Genomic DNA, 20,690 nt, shown 5'->3' with positions numbered 1-20,690 from the left:
AATTCTGCTTAGAGATACATGTATAAAAATGCGTTATTCTATGAGGGACGTTACAATACTTCCTGAAAGTTTTGTTAAAAAATATTGATGTTTGGAAGATTAAAAGACATTGTTTCACCCAGTAGCGACGCGTAGGGGGGGCACACCTGGCCACGTGCCCCCCCTGATTTCTTCCAAGCTGTGGCTTAGCCACTGCATTACAGGAAAAAAAATGCTAAGAAGATTTTATTTTGGTGGCCTCAATACGCTTCAATCAGTACCACTTTCAATTAGTATACACATGAACCACCACTCACGACTGACATGCTTGCTGTCTGCCAAAGCGCGTGTTTCAAATTTCTGTTTGTGATTGGGCTATTTACTGTCATTCATGAGAGGTTCAACCTTGAACTCTTCTGATTGGACAATGCACACAGCTTTTACACATTACAGTCCAAACGGACGCGCAACGTGACAGAACACTGAGTGAGAGATGTGAAGTATGGCTTGACATCGGTAGGGGGAAAGGAAAAATTCAAAAATTAGCATTTGTTTTGGTCGCCCTACTTTGTCTAAACAACAGAAAACTGTTGATGAACCATCTGAAGACAACAAGCTAGCAGCTACCACCGGCAGTCCTGCGCCAGTCAAACGGTAATTAAATTAATCAGGATTTGTGAGATTAAATAAAATGGTTTGCTTTGCTTTGAAGACAAAATGTTAGTTAACAAAAATGAACAACCGAAAGTACAAATGAAATTATATCTAGTTAGTTATTTATTATCATAATGTGAAATTGAAATCTGATGCACATGTTAAAAGCTCAAGTCCTTTGCTTTGTATTTCCTTTTTTGTTTTTAATCGGAAGTGTTCTAAAATGAATGTTTTTATTAAAATTTTTCACAACAGTGTATTTGGTTATTGGATCTTCTCTTAAAAAGAAAATGATTTTTTTAAAAATAAAACGTCAATGCACTAATAAGAAATCAGGTTGCCAGTTGCACCACTGCGATTATTCACCTAAAAAAGTTACCATTTCCATCCCTTCCTGACAAAAAATCCTGCCTACGCCACTGCTGCCAGAGTTGATTATTTAAATATATATTTTTATGTCTTTCGTAAGTCGGTAGAGAATATGAAAGTGCGCAGTTTATTTCAAACCTTAATAACATAACCAAATAGCGTCTAAGACCCTTCACTGTTACATTAGTCTCACACGAGAACATTCACTTTTTCAGTTAGTGAAAAGAAGTGCTAAACGGAGTGAATTTGATGTAGCCCTGTTAAAATGGCAAAAAACAGCTATGCTTGGAGTTTTTCTACAACAAAAAAGCTAAACCACCAACGCCAGAGACCAACAGAAACCGAACCGGACTCTTCCATTTCAAACACTCAGGTTCGTGTAGTTGCAGCTTTCAATAAAAGAGACCCTTGCCTGTGAAGTGCTGTTTGCAAATTGTTAAAATCGATCATTGGGTTTGAGCACTGTTTCACTTTGTTAGTTTTTTTTGTTTGATTTTTTTTGGCGGGGGGGGGGTGGCTGTGCCCCACTAGTTTGTCAAGCCACGAGTCACCACTGGTTTCACCTGTGTGATTGCAATAACAACACAAATTTATTCTCAGGGTCTTTATAAGCAACAATGGACATTGCTCTTGATTTATTTTCCCAAAATAAATATTTCTAAATAAAATAAGTTACTCATTTCATTATTAGTAATAAAGAAAAAAACTTACCTGATATATTTAGTTCATGACATAGTATACAGTGCTGAGAAAAAGTTTGTGAACCCCTTAGGATTTTCACATATTTCACACCTAAAATGTTATTAGATCTTAATCTAAGTCCTAATAATAGATAAAGATAACCTGATTAAACAAAAGACACAAAAACATTTGATACTTTTTCAACATTTATTTATCCACAAATGATTCAACATGGGCGGCAGGGTGGCTTGGTGATTAGTCCTGCTGCCTCACAGCACCTGGGTCCAAAGACATGCTGGTCAGGTTGATTGGTCACTCTAAATTGCCCTGTGTGTTTATGTGTGTGTGTGTGTGTGTGTGTGGTGCCCTGCAATGGACTGGCATCCCATCCAGGGTGTAGTCCTGCCTCGCGCTTTGTGTCTGCCGGGTTAGGCTCTGGCTCACCGTGACCCTGTAAAGCATTAAGCGGTTAATGATAATGCATGGATGATTCAATATTCAATATCGATGTATGAAAAAGTATGTGAACCTTTAGATTCAGTCACTGTTGGCACCCCCTTGACCTCAACTAAGAATTTCCTGTAACTGTTTGTCAGTCTCTCATGTTGGTTTTGAGGAATTTTGGCCCATTCACCCTTACAGAACTGCTTCAACTCATAATATTTGAGGGCTTCCTTGCATGGACAGGTTTTCGCTTCAGGTCCTGCCACAACATTTCAATGGGGTTTAGGTCCGGACTTTGACTAGGCCATTCTAAAAAACAGAATTTCTTCTTCTGCAGCCATTCTTTTGTAGATCTGCTTGTATGTTTAGGATCATTGTCTTGCTGCATGACCCACTTTCAGTTCAGCTTCAGCTCATGGACAGATGGCCTTACATTCTCCTCTAGAATCTTCTGATACAATGCGGAATTCATGGTTGTGTCAATGATGGCAAGCCCTCCAGGTCCTGAGGCAGGAAAGCAGCCCCAAACCATCACACACCCACCACCATGCTTGACGGTTGGGATGAGGTTCTTCTGTTTGAACTCAGTGTTTGGTTTTCGCCAAACATAACGTTTCTCATTGAAGCCAGAAAGTTCTAACTTTGATTCATCTGTCCAGGGAACATTGTTCCAGAAGTCTTGTGGATCATCAATGTGCTCTTCGGCAAACTTCAGATGGGCAGCAATGTTCTTTTTAGAGAGCGGTGGTTTCCTCCTGGTTATCCTTCCATGAGCACCATTCTTGTTGTCTTTTTTTGACAGCTGAGTCATGAACACTCACATTAGCCAAGGCCAGAGTGGCTTGCAGATCCTTGAATGTTACTCTGATGTTCTTTGTGACTTCCTTATGATTTTCCGATTTATTATTGGAGAGATGTTGGTAGGACGACCGCTCCTGGGTAGAGTGACTGTGGTCTTGAACTTTCTGCATTTATAGATTGTCTGACAGTGGATTGGTGGAGCCCCAAATCCTTAGAAATGGTTTTGTAACTCTTTCTAGACTGATGAGCATCAATAACTGTTTTTCTGAGGTCCTCAGAGATTTATTTTGATCATGGCATAATGTGTTTCCACACACCTGTATGGTGAAAACCAACTCACAAAGTTTCTGATCTTTATATAGGGTGGGGCCTCCCAAACTCACCACTGAAGATCTACCTAATTATTATAACAACTGATTCTAATTATCCCCTTAATTGTGTTGATAAAACCAGGGGTTCACTTACTTTTTCACCCTGAATTTTATTTACTCATTGTTTGTCTAATTCATACATAATTTTGTTTCAAAAGACAGGGAATTGGTTAATATAAACCCTTTGGATATTTAAGAAAACAGGCTAACATGGTAAAACTATGGATTTTCTATAATTATCATTGGGGTTCACAAACTTTTTCTCAGCACTGTATAAGCTTATATTCTTTCGTTCCTTGATATAATTATAAGTCAAATACATCAGATTTACAGTGATACCCCTTTTTTATTCACTGTAAACCAGTTCCTGTGATGTTTTGTTTCTGCTTTTGTCTCTGCTGGGCTGCTGTAAACTGTCTCCATCCTTTAGACACCAAATGCCCCTCTCAAAACTACCAGGAAGTGAACATCAGTCCCTCCCTTATCCATTCATGTGTGTTTCAAGCCAAAGTATGGTGGCCCTGTAAGTCTAACAAAATGTTTTTTTTTTTATCGTGTTAAGGGTCTTAGAAGCCCACTTCAATATGATTGTGTTAACACGATCCCGGTCCTTAAAGGGTTAAAGATCAGTGACTTTTGCTTTTTTTTAAACCAGCTCTCTCTGCCTGTGAAATGCGCTGATTATGTACAGTATATATTTTGACCACTGTTGGGACACTATATTTTATACGTATTATTGCAGTTTTCAATTAATAGCGCAGGGATTACCCAAGCAGTAAATTTAATTTGGGCTAATCCATATTTTTCAATAATTCAGGCTCAAATCGGTCCCAATCTGCATGGATTAACAGAGCTCTACTGTACTGACAGCTATGAATTGACAGGATAATAAATTGACTTCTCAACCCATTGAATTGAATGGAAAGGCAAAGGCAGAATGCGAACTGCAAACCACACAGTTAAAAGAGGAACATCTTACCATTCAACTAAAGAACAAGTTCTGTAGTTGAGAGGCAGGTACATGTCTCATACTGATGTCAGTGTCATTAACTCATCAGCCACTCAGAGGAGATCCATTACAATACCTTTATAAAAGGATGAACTCCAATAAGAATTTGGTCCACAACTTGTTTCATACATTTATAAGAGTTAAGGCCATTGCACGCTGGACCTGAGAATACATCTGAATTTAACGTGTGCCTAAACAGAAAAAGACGATCCTGCGCGTTCCCTGTTGCACCTTCAACCATAAATAATTTAGTCCATAATTGTCATATGACGGTGATGCGTCAATTTTGGAATCAAAGCAAGTTTGATTTGATCCGATTTGACGTGCGTTAAAAATGACGCTGACCAATGAAAAACGACTTGGAAGACACGTGGGTTCTTGCAGTACTCTGAACAAAATGGATGTGTGCCGCCAAACAAAAATTACTTTATGATCCAACAAAGATTCCAAAGACTTTGTAAAAAAAAGAACACATATGGTAAGACATTGCCGTGGATTCGGGATGAATGATATGTATTATAAAACATGAAAAAGTGGATTTTGTGCAGTATAGGTTATTACAAGCATATACTTTTTATTTCAATTATAGTCAAGGAAGCAAAGAAACAATGGATAACCTGGAGACACATATCAGAGAAAGAAGCATGACAGGGCAAGAGCGGTCAGGGCAGGAAGCATGACAGGGCAAGAGAGGTCAGGGCTTAACAGTCAGAAAAGAGGAGCAGTACATGAGGTGATGAAACTATTTTCGGTTGCTCATTGTTAGCTTCCGAAATTTAAGATATATCTATTACAGGAGCGAGTGTTTGAAAACATTGGTCATATGTTTCCTGAGGCTATGACAGTCGTGTTGTATAATATCATATGTTTTTTTTGTTTTGTTTTTTTGTTTATTTATGTATTGTGTAACAACATTATTGTAGTCTAGTAGAAATGTAATAATTAAGTAATGTTTTTTTATCAGCGTTTGCTAATCTTTAAGTTTATACTAGTGTACATTTAACATTTTTGTGTTCAAAGTTATGTAAGAATTAACAGAATTGTATTTATTTGTACTGAAACTAGGTATATTTAAAACAAAGCCTCTACTGCACATCAGTGCTCTGAAGTATGATTTTAATGAATCTAGTGCAATGGATTGACGGGCGACTTTTTCTAATGACAGATGCTAAATGACAGAATGGATCCAGTGTGCAAAGGCCTTTATACTTACTGTTCATGTTTTTTGAAGCCCTGCGTTGCAATGCCATCAAAAACTGACCCTATCTGACCAGAAAGAGGCAGTGTAATTTTAGAGATCATAGACACATTTTTTTCTTAGGTTACACACTGTTTCAATCTTTATTTTTAACAATATATTTATGGTGAGACTTTCAGTCAAACGCAACATGCATGTGTGAACTTGACACAAACAAAATACTAGAACTTTTCTTTTCTCGGCTTGCTTATGCCAATTCTGCTTTAATGTCTACAACACTAGAGCCATTTTCTGTTCCCAAACTGGCCTGCGTCGAAGGGTGGCCCATAGCAACAGGCCCCAAATGCATCAGGTAGCAGGGAGGATTAGAAGGCTGGAAGAGGGCTTAAATCTGCTGCCAGGAGCCAGTGTCACTGGGCCCGAGAGGCAGATGCACGTTTGCCCCTTTTGTGATAGATAACCAAACCAAGCACCCCACATCCTCCTGATCCCGTCACCCCGAGTTCACACGGAACAAGCCCCCACATGCCTCGGCCTGTTTAAAGATTGTTGAGAGCTCTTCGGACCCAGCCACACTCAGTGCTGAGTGACTATTTATATACAGCCCCAGTGACATAGACACTACCTATTAATACTCCATATCACCTGGTTTCTTCAATATGGGACACCTCATACTGTACCGTATATTTACCCCCATTATACTAATATAGACAGCACTAACTATTTATAGGCCAAACTCCTACTCAGTTTTTAAATTCATCTCAAGATTTCATGTGCTATAATATATATCGTGTGTGTTTGTGTGTGTGTGTGTGTGTGTGTGTGTGTGTGTGTGTGTGAGAAAATGCTACAAATATTACACACATTTACAGTGGTACATGTAGGCTAAGTATTGACACCTTCTATTATTTCAATATTACTCTCGACTAGGATGCAATAAATTAGGTGGAAACATCAAGGCTCTTGGTCTGTCTCCAGTTCTGAATCCAATCAAGCAGAACATACATCCCTCCAAGCTTGTCTCAAAAACTATACAGCAATGTTTGCAATCATTTAGAGTGCTTCTGGGTTCTGATGCTCCAATATTCACTTATAGATTTAACTCTATCTGTCTCTACTTGTTTTTCACTGTGTGTGGAGAATTCTAACTGCCAGATTTCCTCATTCAAACCATGTGATAATATGACCTTCCAACTCTGCTGGACCAACTGCTCTATGAAGCTCATTGCTCCTCAAGTGTTGCGATGTATTTTGAATACACATATAGAATTTTAGGAAGTGGTAACAGTAACTCAGACAGCTATCTGAAGTATAGGACCCTCATGAGTGTCTCTGGGGCACCAGGTGCTGTGGCTGCTAAATGACACAGACATAACCTGCCTCCTAATCTCACTCCAGCAACGACAAAACCCGAAGATTAATGAGCAGCACCAGACCGAGGCTGCAATCAGGGACCATCTGTCTGGCAGGGCTCAGCCAATAACAGGTGAGCCCAATCACAGGGGAGCTGACAGGCCTGATCCATCCTCATTTACTAGGTTCCCATTCCGAAATCCCCAAAGCTCTCCTAATCTGGACATATCAACTGGGGCTGAGAGTGCAGCTTGGCCCATGGCGAGTCTATTGATTTGTAATTAGGGAGGCATTAATAGTGTAAGGTACTGCACGCAGGAAATAAAAATGTACATTATAAATATCATATGGAAGATATTGAAATTGGAGAAGGAATCTATGAAAAAGACCTAGGAGTTTTTGTTGACTCAGAAATGTCTTCATCTAGACAATGTGGGGAAGCTATAAAAAAGGCTAACAAGATGCTCGGATACATTGTGAAAAGTGTTGAATTTAAATCAAGGGAAGTAATGTTAAAACTGTACAATGCACTAGTAAGACCTCATCTTGAATATTGTGTTCAGTTCTGGTCACCTCGCTATAAAAAAGATATTGCTGCTCTAGAAAGAGTGCAAAGAAGAGCGACCAGAATTATTCCGGGCTTAAAAGGCATGTCATATGCAGACAGGCTAAAAAAATTGAATCTGTTCAGTCTTGAACAAAGAAGACTACGTGGCGACCTAATTCAAGCATTCAAAATTCTAAAAGGTATTGACAGTGTCGACCCAAGAGACTTTTTCAGCCTGAAAAAAGAAACAAGGACCAGGGGTCACAAATGGAGTTTAGAAAAAGGGGCATTCAGAACAGAAAATAGGAGACACTTTTTTACACAGAGAATTGTGAGGGTCTGGAATCAACTCCCCAGTAATGTTGTTGAAGCTGACACCCTGGGATCCTTCAAGAAGCTGCTTGATGAGATTTTGGGATCAATAAGCTACTAACAACCAAACGAGCAAGATGGGCCGAATGGCCTCCTCTCGTTTGTAAACTTTCTTATGTTCTTATGTTCTTTCTTATGTTCTTACCTCTCACAGCCCCACATTCAATCACAGTGATTACAGCAGCCCCCAAGCAACTACAGCAGCATGCAGGCACAATAAATACTACTGGAATTTGAGTATGTTTTTATTTATTTATTTTTACAATTAAAGCCTAGAGAAACTGTACTAGTCTGTACAATTTCATCAATAGCAATAAGAAGCACTCAGAATAATTGGAAACTACAAACGGTAAGCAGACTAGCAGGCAGGAAGGCAGCTATTGAGCGAGAAGAGAGAAGAGGGAAGAGGGAAGAAGGAAGGGAGAAGGAGAAGAGGGAAGAGGAAAAGGAATAAGAGGGAAGAGAGATGGGTCATCAGACTGCCTAGCTGCACTGGAAGAACCAGAGGCAGCGGTTTATGGACAGGAAGCTCCAGTTTATTATCTCTACCTCCCCAGGAATGTGTGATGGGTCTGCAGAGGAGAATCTGGGAGCTGCCTACTGAGAGAGTCGGGGGGAGGGGGGAAGCATGGGTCCCAGGTCAAGGAAATGCATCACAAGTGAAAACTGGGACATATGCAGAACATCTAGGGCAGGAGCATCTGATGCCTATCTTAAGCCACTCAATCTTCCTTACTAAGTATTTTGACACACATGAACAGATAACCATACGATATTCAAATATTGTAAATTATCCAGGTATGCTCTGCTGGTGTGTGCTAGCTGTTTCCACGCTCTATAACTATGTTTAAGATAAAACACTTCAAAAATAAGTTTGAAACTTTGGACCACTGCCTGTAACTACCCTAACAAATGGCTTGTACAAGCACTCTCTCTTCTCTATTAGTTCTAATAATATAGCTTTACTTCACATGCTATCAATTTGAGCTGAGCCCTAACATGTTATCCAACCTGTTTTACCCCAAACGCAGTGAAACCATTGTATTTGAATATCACTTAAAAGGGACTGGTGGCAATAAGCAAAAGACAGCTTCTCTGAAGTTCACCAATAACTTGGCAGAATGTGTGCTTTGATAGAACAAATGTCAATTCTGCTGCGGCAGTCCAAATATGTATTTATTTATTTATTTATTGCATTGATATACAGAGCTCCCTCGCTATAATGAAGGTCTCGGGGGACACCCAATAAAAGCGTTATAATCAATGAGCATTATAAGCAGGGGAGGGTGTGGGCGGCACCACGGGACACATAACAACATACATTTGACTAAAACACAAAATAAAATATAATGCACATACAGTGAAGCAAAAACGTTATGTTAATTAACCATGGAATAAGCTTGGCTTGTAAACTTATGGAAACTATAACATCCAAAATGGAAAATTACCTATATGGTAACAGTATCCTGGGAGACAGTCAGCATGGTTTTAGAAAAGGGAGATCGTGTCTAACTAACCTGTTTGACTTTTTCGATGATAAATATCGATAATGGATAATTGCAAAGCATATGACATGGTTTATTTTGATTTCCGGAAAGCTTTTGACAAAGTCGCGCATAAAAGATTCATTCTCAAACTGAACGCAGTAGGGATTCAAGGAAATGGGATTAGGGAGTGGTTAACATGTAGAAAACAGAAAATACTGATTAGAGGAGAAACCTCAAAATTGAGTGAGGTAACCAGTGGAGTACCATAGGGATCAGTATTAGGCCTTCTACTATTCCTAATCTACATTAATGACTTGGATTCTGGTATAGTAAGCAAACGTGTAAAATTTGCAGACGTCACAAAAATAGGAGGAGTGGCAAACACAGTTGCAGCAGCAAAGGTCTTTCAAAATGATCTAGATGCAGACAGGCTAAAATAATTGAATATTCAGTCTTGAACAAAGAAGACTACACGGCGATCTGATTCAAGCATTCAAAATTCTAAAAGGTATTGACAATGTCGACCCAAGGGACTTTTTCAACCTGAAGAAAGAAACAAGGATCAGAGGTTAAAAATGGAGATTAGATAAAGGGGCATTCAGAACAGAAAACAGGAGGTACTTTTTTACACAGAGAATTGTGGGAGTCTGGAACCAACTCCCCTGTAATGTTGTTGAAGCTGACAGCCTGGGATCCTTCAAGAAGCTGCTGATGAGATTCTGGGTTCAATAAGCTACTAACAACCAAACGAGCAAGATTGGCCAAATGGCCTCCTCTCGTTTGTAAACTGTCTTATGTTCTTATGTTCATAAAGCACAATGTAAATCAATGCTATATTTTTTACAAAAAAAAAAAAAAAAAAGGTAACATTCCCACTCGTGGATCATTTTAATTAGCAGTTTTAAAACTATAAATAGCCTGGCTAAACGGCGGTTGGGAGTTCAGTCTAAAGTGACGGACAAGCAAACCAAGTGAGAAGAAGAGCGGGTCAGGAGAGGGGAAGAGGGAATGGGCTCGCCCCAGGTTCAGATGCCGGAGTAGGGCTGGAGCAAATCTGAAGCGTCTCGTCTCCCGGACGCAGCAAAAAAGTAAATACGTTAGGAAAGATAACAACGTGATAGGCCTAACATTTATTTGGTTATAAAATGAATGCTGAATAAGATGTGTGTGTGTTATAAAGTGTCCGTGCAGCTTTTCTTCAGTTCAGATACTGTATCAAAAGAAGAGACAGAAACACAAGTTAGACTGAGAAGTTGTTTACAGTTTGAACACTGGTACTGTATTTACTGCAGAAATATTGCATGAGTCAATAGTATAGGGATTTGGGGGACATGCTGTAGGAACATTATATCCGAGACGTGTTATAACTGAGAGCATTACAGCGAAGGAGCACTGTAGCACTTTTTAAACAAAGGTATCGCAAAGCACTGTACACAGCAGATAAAAATAACAAATCACAATACATTTGTACAGCCTGTCACACATACACCTGCCACAATCACACCATTTAACACTTTCCAGTCCAACATCATCAAAACGGCGTAAATCACAGGTCTCTAGTCGTTTTTTATCCAGAAAAAGCCGAAAAAACCTTTCAATGGCTGAGTGTCACCGATAGGATCCGAATGAAGCCGAAAAAAAAGAAAGCACCACAGAGATAACAGGCACATAAACAAAGGAGATAGCTGCTTCTGCATTCAGGGCTCAAAGAATATCACAGACATTTGCAGAGCTTTTTGAGATGTTATAGTAATAAAATAATGACTTGGATCACATTATTGAGGAGTTTGGTGATAAAACAAGTGATTAGTAGAGGACTTATCAGTATGCACGTCTATAAAGAGGTATGTGAAAAATACAGCGAACAAGGGGTTGGGCTTGGCTGGAGATGCAGTACTGAGTGTACTTTTTCGATTCAGTGCCTTTTAAACCTGTTTTACTCTGGGAAAAAAAAAATTAAACAGCGCGTGTGAAAATAAATTGGACCTGACGTGCCTGACAAGAGCTGAATAAATGGACCGCTAAGGGTTAACTAACATATTTAAATAACAGTATACACACAATAACACAAAAGCAGCAATTTTAAAGTTACATTAAAACCAACTAAGATAAGAAAGCCATTTTATAAAAGGTTTTAGTCTTGACTTGAAAACTGTTACGGTCCCAGCTTCCCTGGCAAACAAAGACAGAGCATCCCATAATTTCAGAGCTCTACATGAAAAAAAGCCCTACCTCCCGTGTTGCTTTTGTTGACCCTAGGAATAACCATCAGACCCACACCCTGTGATCTCAGAATGCGGTTTAGAAGATACGGGGTCAGTACCTTCTGCAAACAACTCTGTGTTAATCCATTAAGGGTCTTGTAAGTTAACAGCAAAAACTCTTAAAATCAATTCTATATTGCACAGGCAGCCAGTGTAAAGAGGCCAAAACAGGGGTAATAACTTTTCCTGGTTTTAGTCAGAATTGTAGCGGCGGTATTCTGAACGAGCTACAAGGAGGATACTACACGTTTTGGGATAAGAGAAAAAAACGCATTACAATAATGAATTCCAGATGAAACAAAGGCATGCATTAGTTTCTCGGCAATAAGATACAGAAATAATATATCAATATAATATATCAGTATCATCAATATCATTATCAGTATCAGTATCATTATCAGTATCTGTATCATCAGTATCATTATCATTATCAGGATCAGGTTCATCAGTATCAATATCAGGACCAGTGTCAGTATCAGTATTAGTATCATTACCATTATCAGGATCAGAGTCAGGGCCATTACCATTACCAGGATCATTATCAATTATCAACATCAGTATCATTATCAGTATTTTTATTATCAGTAACCCTATCATCAGTATCATATTCAGGATCAGGATCAGTATGGGTACCAGTATCATTATCAGTATCATCCCTATCATTATCAGAATCAGGACTGTCATGTTATATGTAATTACTGCATATTTTTTGAAGCCACCTAGTGGTCAACTAAGGACACTAAGGTTATTTCTATTGCAATTCATTGCATTTTGTTTGTAGGCTAATTGAAGTCATGTGACTTAGAGGTCATAGTTCAGGCCTGCCATTTTGATTAGTATTTACAAAGTAAACATACAGTAAGCACTGCAACCCACTGCCTTCAGCCCGTGCTGAGCCTTGGAGAAGCTTTGCTCGTAAGTTTTAATGTTTGTTCAAGTTATCTAGTAATAATTTCAAGCATATTTGTTAGAGTGTGAAACATGTTTGTGAGGCTGTGTAACATAAGCAGCTCGCCCTGTTAAACTGCATGTTTCTATAAGCAATGCTAGCTAATGCTAACTTTCTGTGTGCTTTGTTAGCTGGTAGCTATAGTAGCCTGCATCGCTGTTTTACTAGTCTTTTCATATGCATAACCAGCTGTATAGAGCTACACTCTTTATGTGGTAAAGCATGCGCATGTTTATGTGCTGTATTGTTTATTAAGCACATACTATTCTATGTGTGTATTTCAGTTTCACATTGTGACGAACGGAGTGGACAATGATAATCAAGACATTCAAGTAATTACATCCTTATTTTACTTCTGCACCTGATTCGTCATTCAAGCTCCTCATGTTTAGCTATCTGTCAATTCATGCCAAGTTACGCATGCAAGGGACAGAATAAGGATCATTATCAGTATCAGTACCAATATCATCATCATTGTCAGAATTATTATCATTATCAGTATAACTATTACTAGCAGCATCATCAGTATCATTATCAGCATCATTATCTGTCTCAGTATCATATGTATCAGTATCAGAAAAAAACAACATATGAATCCAAATTAACATGTATTTATACTAAAGTAATACAAAAGATTTAGAAGTGAGTAGTTTTTCGAGATTTACGATTACACTGTATTTACAGTATAATTGTAAATCTCGAAAAACTACTCACTTCTAAATCTTTTGTATTACTTTAGTATAAATACATGTTAATTTGGATTCATATGTTGTTTTTTTCTGACTTTATGTGAACAAAAAGACACACATTTGCCTGTTTTCCCATTGGAAATAGTGATATTTTGAAATATCACTGTCCTGGTCACAAAAGCAAAGTTTGTGGGGAATAATAGCCATTTTCTGTACTTTTGAGGCATAAGCAATTAGGAAATAACACTTCAGGAATACAAATTGTGTTACATAGTGTTATCAGTATCATCACAATCATCACTATCATTACCCTGATCAGTATCAGTATCATTATAAGAATCATTATTATTAATATCATCATCATTGTCATCATCTTCATCAGTATCCTTATCAGGATCAGGATACTTATCATTACATTTACCATTATCAGTATCAGAATCATTATCGATAACATCAATATCATGATCAGGATCATTATTAGTATCAGTAACATGATCGCTATCAGTATCAGTATCATCAGTACCACTATCATAATCAGTATCATTATCAGGATCAGTACTCCCTAATCCCAGGGTACTCAACTTTGAAGGTTCAGTGTCATTATTAGTATCAGTATCAGGATCAGGTTCATAAGAACACAAGAAAGTTTACAAACGAGAGGAGGCCATCCGGCCCATCTTGGTTGTTTGGTTGTTAGTAGCTTATTGATCCCAGAATCTCATCAAGCAGCTTCTTGAAGGATCTCACGGTGTCAGCTTCAATAACATTACTGAGGAGTTGGTTCCTCACAATTCTCTGTATAAAAAAGTGCCTCCTATTTTCTGTTCGGATTGCCCCTTTGTCTAATCTCCATTTGTGACCCCTAGTCCTGGTTCCTTTTTTTCAGGTTGAAAAAGTGCCTTGGGTCATTGTCAATACCTTTTAGAATTTTGAATGCTTGAATCAGGTCACTGCGTAGTCTTCCTTGTTCAAGACTGAATACATTCAATTCTTTTAGCCTGTCTGCATATGACTTGCCTTTTTGACTTTTGACTTGCTGACTTCTTTGCACTCTTTCTACAGCAGCAATATTCTTTAGTAGCAAGGTGACCAGAACTGAACACAATATTCAAGATGAGGTCTTACTAATGCATTGTACAGGTTTAACATTACTTCCCTTGATTTAAATTCAACACTTTTCACAATATATCCGAGCATCTTTTTGGCCTTTTTATAGCTTCCCTACATTGTCTAGATGAAGACATTTCTGATTCAACATAAACTCCAAGGTCTTTTTTCATAAATGCCTTCATCAAATTCAGTATCTCCCATGTGATATTTATAATGCACATTTTTATTGCCTGTGTGCAGTACCTAACACATTTCTCTATTATATGTCATTTGCCATGTGTCTGCCCAGTTCTGAATCTTGTCTAGATCATTTTGAATTACCTTTGCTGCTGCAACAATGTTTGCCACTCTTCCTATTTTTGTTTATTTGCAAATTTAACAAGTTTACTTACTAGACCAGAATCTAAATCATTAATGCAGATTAGGAATAGCAGAGGACCTAATACTGATCCTTGTGGTACTCCACTGGTTACCTTGCTCCATTTTGAGGTTTCTTCTCTAATCAGTACTTTCTGTTTTCTACATGCTAACCAATCCCAGGGTAATCTCTCTAATCCCAGGGTACTCAACTTTGAAGGCTCTATGGGCCACATAAAAGGTGACATTGAAGCTGGGGGCTTGTCACAAAGACGGCCGGAGACGGCCGAAAACAAAGTCAGAAAAGAAACAGAAAAATAAACAGAGAGGTGGAGTTTGGTTGAGCTGAGCAAATGCTTTCACTCAGCATTTAATAAATAAACAGAACAAAAAATAAACGGTGGTAACAAACAGAAACACAGACACGGCACATTTGCCAAAATAAACAGACAAACAAAACGGACTAAACAAAACACGGTGAGCAGATATTTTAAGATGATTCTTATTATTCTTATTATTGTCTTTACCTCCGTCTCCTATCCCGTTCTCCACTCACCGAACACCCAACCCCGAGTGGGTGAAAACATGTTGCCTTTATGCAGCTATACCAAGACTCGACTGCTAATCAATCATTCAATTGGAGTCTCGGTACAACTGCACATAAATTAATAAAGTGCAATTCCCCATGCTCATATATTACTTTTTACTTGCACGTGAAGTGCTGTGCAATCCTCGTGCCTAAATATAAATCTACATTTTTAAACACACGTGAAACAGACCCATTTATATCCCATGTACCAATGCCTATACACCAACATTAAACACACAACACGCAACATATAACAGATAATACACACAGGGGCAGGAACTTCGTCACATACCACCCCCCCTTGTGCAAAGCACACATGGCCTCAATGGCCACCTCCCCCTTTAAAAGCCCCAAAGTACAGCACAAAGTCCTGGGCCAGGACTGGAGGCTTCAAGGGGCCCACAGGTCTTAAGGCTGTCAGCAGCAAAGCTGACAGTGGGGTGGCATACTACTGCCAGGGTAATCCTGGCCCCAGGTGGCGGAGGCAGAGGCAGCTCCTGCTGCTCTGCTCCTGTCGATGGAGGTGGTGGAGGCAGAGGCAGCTCCTGCTGGTGGGAGCGGCGTGTAGTCTACCCTTATTACAGGGGACTGGTGTGGCTCTCCCTCACTTGCAGGGGACTGGTGCGGCTCTCCCTCATTTGCAGGGGACTGGTGCGGCTCTCCCTCCTGCTCTGGAGACAGCAGTGGGACCTCTCCCTCTGGCTCTGGAGGCGAAACCAGCAGGCATTCTTCCTCTGCTGATGGAGACTTGGGCGGTGGACGCTCTGCCTTCCTCTTCCCCTTTCTCCTTCTCTGCCTCCTCCTCACCTTCCTCTCCTGGGCCAGTTCCTCCTCTTCCTCTTGGTAGGGGCAGCGCACCACCGGGTGCCCGAACTCTCCACAGGCAAGGCACCACCCTTGGTCCTCTAGACCACCGAGGAGGTGCTCCAGCTCCTGGCAGTGGACTAGTCTTGTGGCTTTCAGGCGAAGCCACTCCTCCGCATCCTCCACCTTTCCCTGACCGAGGGCCTTCAAAAAGAGAGGGTCTTCATATGGGCAAACTTCCCGGAGGTGCCCATACTCCAGGCAGGAGGCACACCATGGAGCCCCTCCTTCCTTCAACTCCTCCTGGCGATGACGCCATGGCTGCCTTTCTTCCTCCCATCCCTTTTTTTTTTTATTTTTATTTTATTATTTTTTATTTTTTTAAACCAAAAACACCTCTCCTGGTCTGACGCTTGGAGGCGCTGTTATCCCACGCAGGATACCACGTGTCACAAAGACGGCCGGAGTGGGTGGCGTCAGACCAGAAACAGAAAAATAAACAGACAGGTGGAGTTTGGTTGAGCTGAGCGAATGCTTTCGCTCAGCATTTAATAAATAAACAGAACAGAAAATAAAACAGTGGTAACAAACAGAAACACAGACATGCACATTCGCCAAAATAAACAGACAACCAAAACGGACTAAACAAAACACGGTGAGCAGATATTTTACGATGATTTTTATTATTCTCTTTACCTCCGTCTCCTATCCCGTTCTCCACTCACCGAACACCTAACCCCGAGTGGGTGAAAACATGCTGCTCTTATGCAGCTGTACCCTAACTCGACTGCTAATCAATCATTCAATTGGAGTCTCGGTACAACTGCACGTGAATTAATAAAGTGCAATTCCCTGTGCTCATATATTACTTTTTACTTGCACGTGAAGTGCTGTGCAATCCTCGTGCCTAACTATAAATATACTATTAATAATACTATAAATATACTATATAATATTTTTAAACACACGTGAAACAGACCTGTAATATTTTTAAACACACGTGAAACAGACCTGTTTATATCCCGTGTACCAATTAGGTAGCTTTCAGAACGTTATTGTGCTGCAATTCTATAAATTCTTCCTGAAAAGTAGACTATTTTACACCAAACTTTTCTGCTGTAACTGAAGCAGTTTTTATTTCAACAAAAAAGGGGTTTTCAACTACTGAAAATATCGATGTTAGGGGTTTCATGTCAGAAAAAAGGAGAACAGAATTATCTGGACAGGTCAGAAAGGTATTCTGTGTAGGTTTCTGGCAAGAAGACAGCTGGGTCGTGTAATTGTATTACCTGTGAATTCAGGACGGGGAAGTGTGTTAAGTCTTTTTGAAGAAGCTGATCCGAAAAAAGAGCCAATTTAGCTTCAGATGCTGACACATCCCTCAATAGTGTAGGTAGGATTTTATCCTTTCCTTGAAGCTTGAGGTTAAGCATGTTCAAATGTTGCGTTATATCAGTCAGAAAAGCCACTCGCATCAGGAATGTTTCGTCAGTAATAAACGACAGCAAATCAAAGCGTCATTTTTCTTCCAAGAAATCTCGCACAGCAGGAAGCAAATCCATGAAACACACCAAAACCTGACCACAGCTCAGCCACCTAACTTCTGCGTGCATCGTCAAATCCCTGTATTGTGTTTCGTACTCCTCCACAAAAGAGCGGAATTGCCTGTGCTTGAGTACATGTCCAGTGATAAAGTTCACAATCTTCACAACACTTTCCATTGTAGTTTTAAGATATCCTTTCTTTAGTTTGCAGCAGAGTTGTTCCTGGTGCAGTATGCAGCGATATGAAATCCGGTATGCGTGCGTTTTTTCTACAGTGCCACCAGCCCCTTTTATTTTCCGACCATGGAGGGTGCGCCATCTGTACTTACCGAAACAAGTTGAAGTCAATATTTTTACCAGGTCCTTCAAAAAATGTCATCATCTGTTGATAGATATCGTCTCCCCGCTTTTGCCCTATAAGAGAAAGTAGTGTGAGCATTTCCTCCACAAATTGTTCTCCATTGTGAAAACGCACCCAAACTACAAGCTGTGCTGTCAGAGTGATCAGTAGACTCGTCTACTGCCAGACTGAAATATTCAGCATTTTCTAAGTCATTGCAGAGCTGAGAAAACAAATCTCCAGAAATATTTTTCACGAGCCTTGCTATTATGGAATCTGACACTTGCAATTTTGAGATCTGTTTTATTATGTCATCCTTGTTTTTGAATTCTGAGAAGAGTGAATCACTGCAATCCAGGAAACAATGCTTCATCAGTTCCCCTTCTGTGAAAGGCCTTTTGCTTTTTGCAAGGTGCCATGCAATTTTAAATGAACCTTCAGTAACTACATTGCTGTCTTTTAATTGCGATCGAGTACACATGTAATCCAACTCCCAATTAGGATTAAATATACTATTTTCATCCACTATTTTACGTTTTTTGGTTGCCATTTTGTTATTACTTGTAACTTTCCACTGTTTTTCACTCTATTCACTGTATTTCCACTTTCTTTCAAGCGCTCTCTCACTAGCTTTGCCAAACTGTACTTTGTCACCAGTTGCTGCTCCCGCCCGCTCCGTCCTAACCAGCCAACCGGAGCCTTCCCTTTCCCCCTCACGTGCTTATCAAGGTTGGGAGGGGGAGCAAGGAATTGTACACGCCAGTTCACTCCTTTTCAACAGCAGTATTCAGTCACACACACAGTCGAATATTTGTATTAATTGCAACTTTTATTATTGTAAAAGTTACGTGGCCCGCACACTGACTATGTCTTGAGTAGCCTGGTCGTAATCCATGTGCATGCATTTCCTTGAATCCCTCCTGTGTTCAGTTTGAGAATTAATCTTTTATGCTGGACTTTGTCAAAAGCTTTCTGGAAATCTAAATAAACCATGTCATATACTATTATCCATTGTTGATGTTGCATCCTCAAAAAAATCAAGCAGGTTAGTTAGACACAATCTTCCTTTCCTAAAACCATGTTGACTGTCTCCCAAGATACTGTTACCATATAGGTAATATTCAATTTTGGACCTTATCATAGTTTCCATAAGTTTACATATCACAAAAGTCAGGCTTATTGGTCTGTAGTTACCTGGTTCAGTTTTGTTTCCCTTTTTGTGGATCGGTATTACTTTTGCAATTCTCCAGTCTGTCAGTACAACCCCTGTGTCAAGAGACTGTTGCATCTTAGTTAGCGGTTTGTAAATAACTTCTTTCATTTATTTGAGTACTATTGGGAGGATCTCATCCTGTCCAGGGGATTTGTTTATTTTAAGAACTCCAATTCCCTTTAACACTTCTGCCTTGGTTATGCTAAAGTTATTTAAAACTGGATAGGAACAGGTTGACATGTGGGGCATGTTGTCCATATCCTCCTTTGTAAAAACTTGTGAAAAGTAATCATTTAATATATTTGTTTTTTTTTTTGTTTCTTCATCTATGATTTTGCCATTTATATCTCTTAGACAGTTAACCTCCTCTTTTGAATGTGCTCTTGTTGTAATATTGGAAAAACATTTTGGAATTGGTTTTAGCCCCCTTAGCAATGTTCATTTCTATCTCTCTCTTGGCCTTTCTAACTTCCTTTGTGACTTGCATTTGCAGTTCTGAGTACTCTTTCTGTGTATTTTGTTTTTGGTTCCTTTCAAACACTCTGTAAAGTGCCTTTTTTCGCTAAATATTTTTTAAATTGATCTATTAAACCATTTTGGCAATTTTGTTTTCGATTTAGATGTGTCTATTTTTGGGATGTAATTGTTTTGCGGCTCTAGTACTACATTTTTAAAAAACAGCCATCCTTTTTCTGTGGATGTTTTCCAGATTTGTGGTCCTAGTTTGCCAATGGTTCTCTGACCTCTGTTTTAATTATTTTGTCTTAGACATTTGAAAAGACCCCTCTAGTCGGTGCCTTGATAAATTGCATTAGGAATTTCCACCATTTCAATTTTGTCCATCGTGCTCCTCACCGGCTTTTCCCATTTTATATGGAAGTTATCAGTATCAGTATCAATATCAGGATCATTATCAGTATCATCATCATTCTCATTCTCATTCTCATTATCATTATCATTATCATTATCATTATCATTATCAGTATCATGCATTTCATTTCAATCATTAATTCAGTGCACATTATCCATCTACTAAGAAAAATCCTGCCGACATGTGTGTTTGGCCTACTTCCTGTCTGACCTGGTAACGTTCCCTTTGAAACCAGATCACCAAGACACCCAGCACCATTGGAATTGTATCTTTCTTGCGAGTTCTGAGAGTTTGTGTGTCAGTTTGACTACATCAAACTTTACAATTGCCATCAGAAAGACTTCGTTTAAAATTCTAGTCAATTTGTTCTTGTTTAACCAGGATAAGACCCAAGGCTGGTCCTAGAAAATAACACCAGCACACAATCAGACCAGTTAGAAACACATGACAATGCAAGACTCAGTACAATACAACACTTTCTAAAATAAGCGTGAATAGAAAAACTGTCTCCAATTGAATAGAGTTATTCCAGCTCAAGTGGACCCATTTGTGGGGAGGTGTTCCTCTATGTGCAGTTGATCATACACAGAGCACAGTGCTGGAGAAAGGGGTTGTGCAGAAGCAAGAGAAGGGCTGAGTAACTCAGAGCAGTGAAGGAATGAAAACTGTATGTAGTAATGTATTATTATGGCTCT

The 20,690-nt window shown here is 39.4% G+C and overlaps 2 protein-coding genes across 3 annotated transcripts in view; one reads left to right on the top strand and one right to left on the bottom strand.

Annotated features, from left to right (window-relative positions):
• The window catches only part of gpc5b (glypican 5b), a 342,838-nt gene that overhangs the window by 294,397 nt on the left and 27,751 nt on the right, over positions 1 to 20,690 (bottom strand). The gene's annotated exons all lie outside the window — the stretch shown is intronic.
• cep63 (centrosomal protein 63) overlaps positions 12,406 to 20,690 on the top strand; it is a 99,984-nt gene continuing 91,699 nt past the window's right edge. Inside the window, exons 1-2 of the mRNA XM_041263854.1 lie at positions 12,406 to 12,444; positions 12,763 to 12,810. The gene's annotated coding sequence lies outside the window, so the exon portion shown is untranslated. The remainder of the gene's footprint in view (positions 12,445 to 12,762; positions 12,811 to 20,690) is intronic.

The sequence above is a fragment of the Polyodon spathula genome, chromosome 11 (genome assembly GCF_017654505.1).
Source record: "Polyodon spathula isolate WHYD16114869_AA chromosome 11, ASM1765450v1, whole genome shotgun sequence".
NCBI lineage: Eukaryota > Metazoa > Chordata > Actinopteri > Acipenseriformes > Polyodontidae > Polyodon > Polyodon spathula.
The sequence above is the reverse complement of the archived record's forward strand: the minus strand, read 5'-3'. Positions and strand labels throughout refer to the sequence as shown.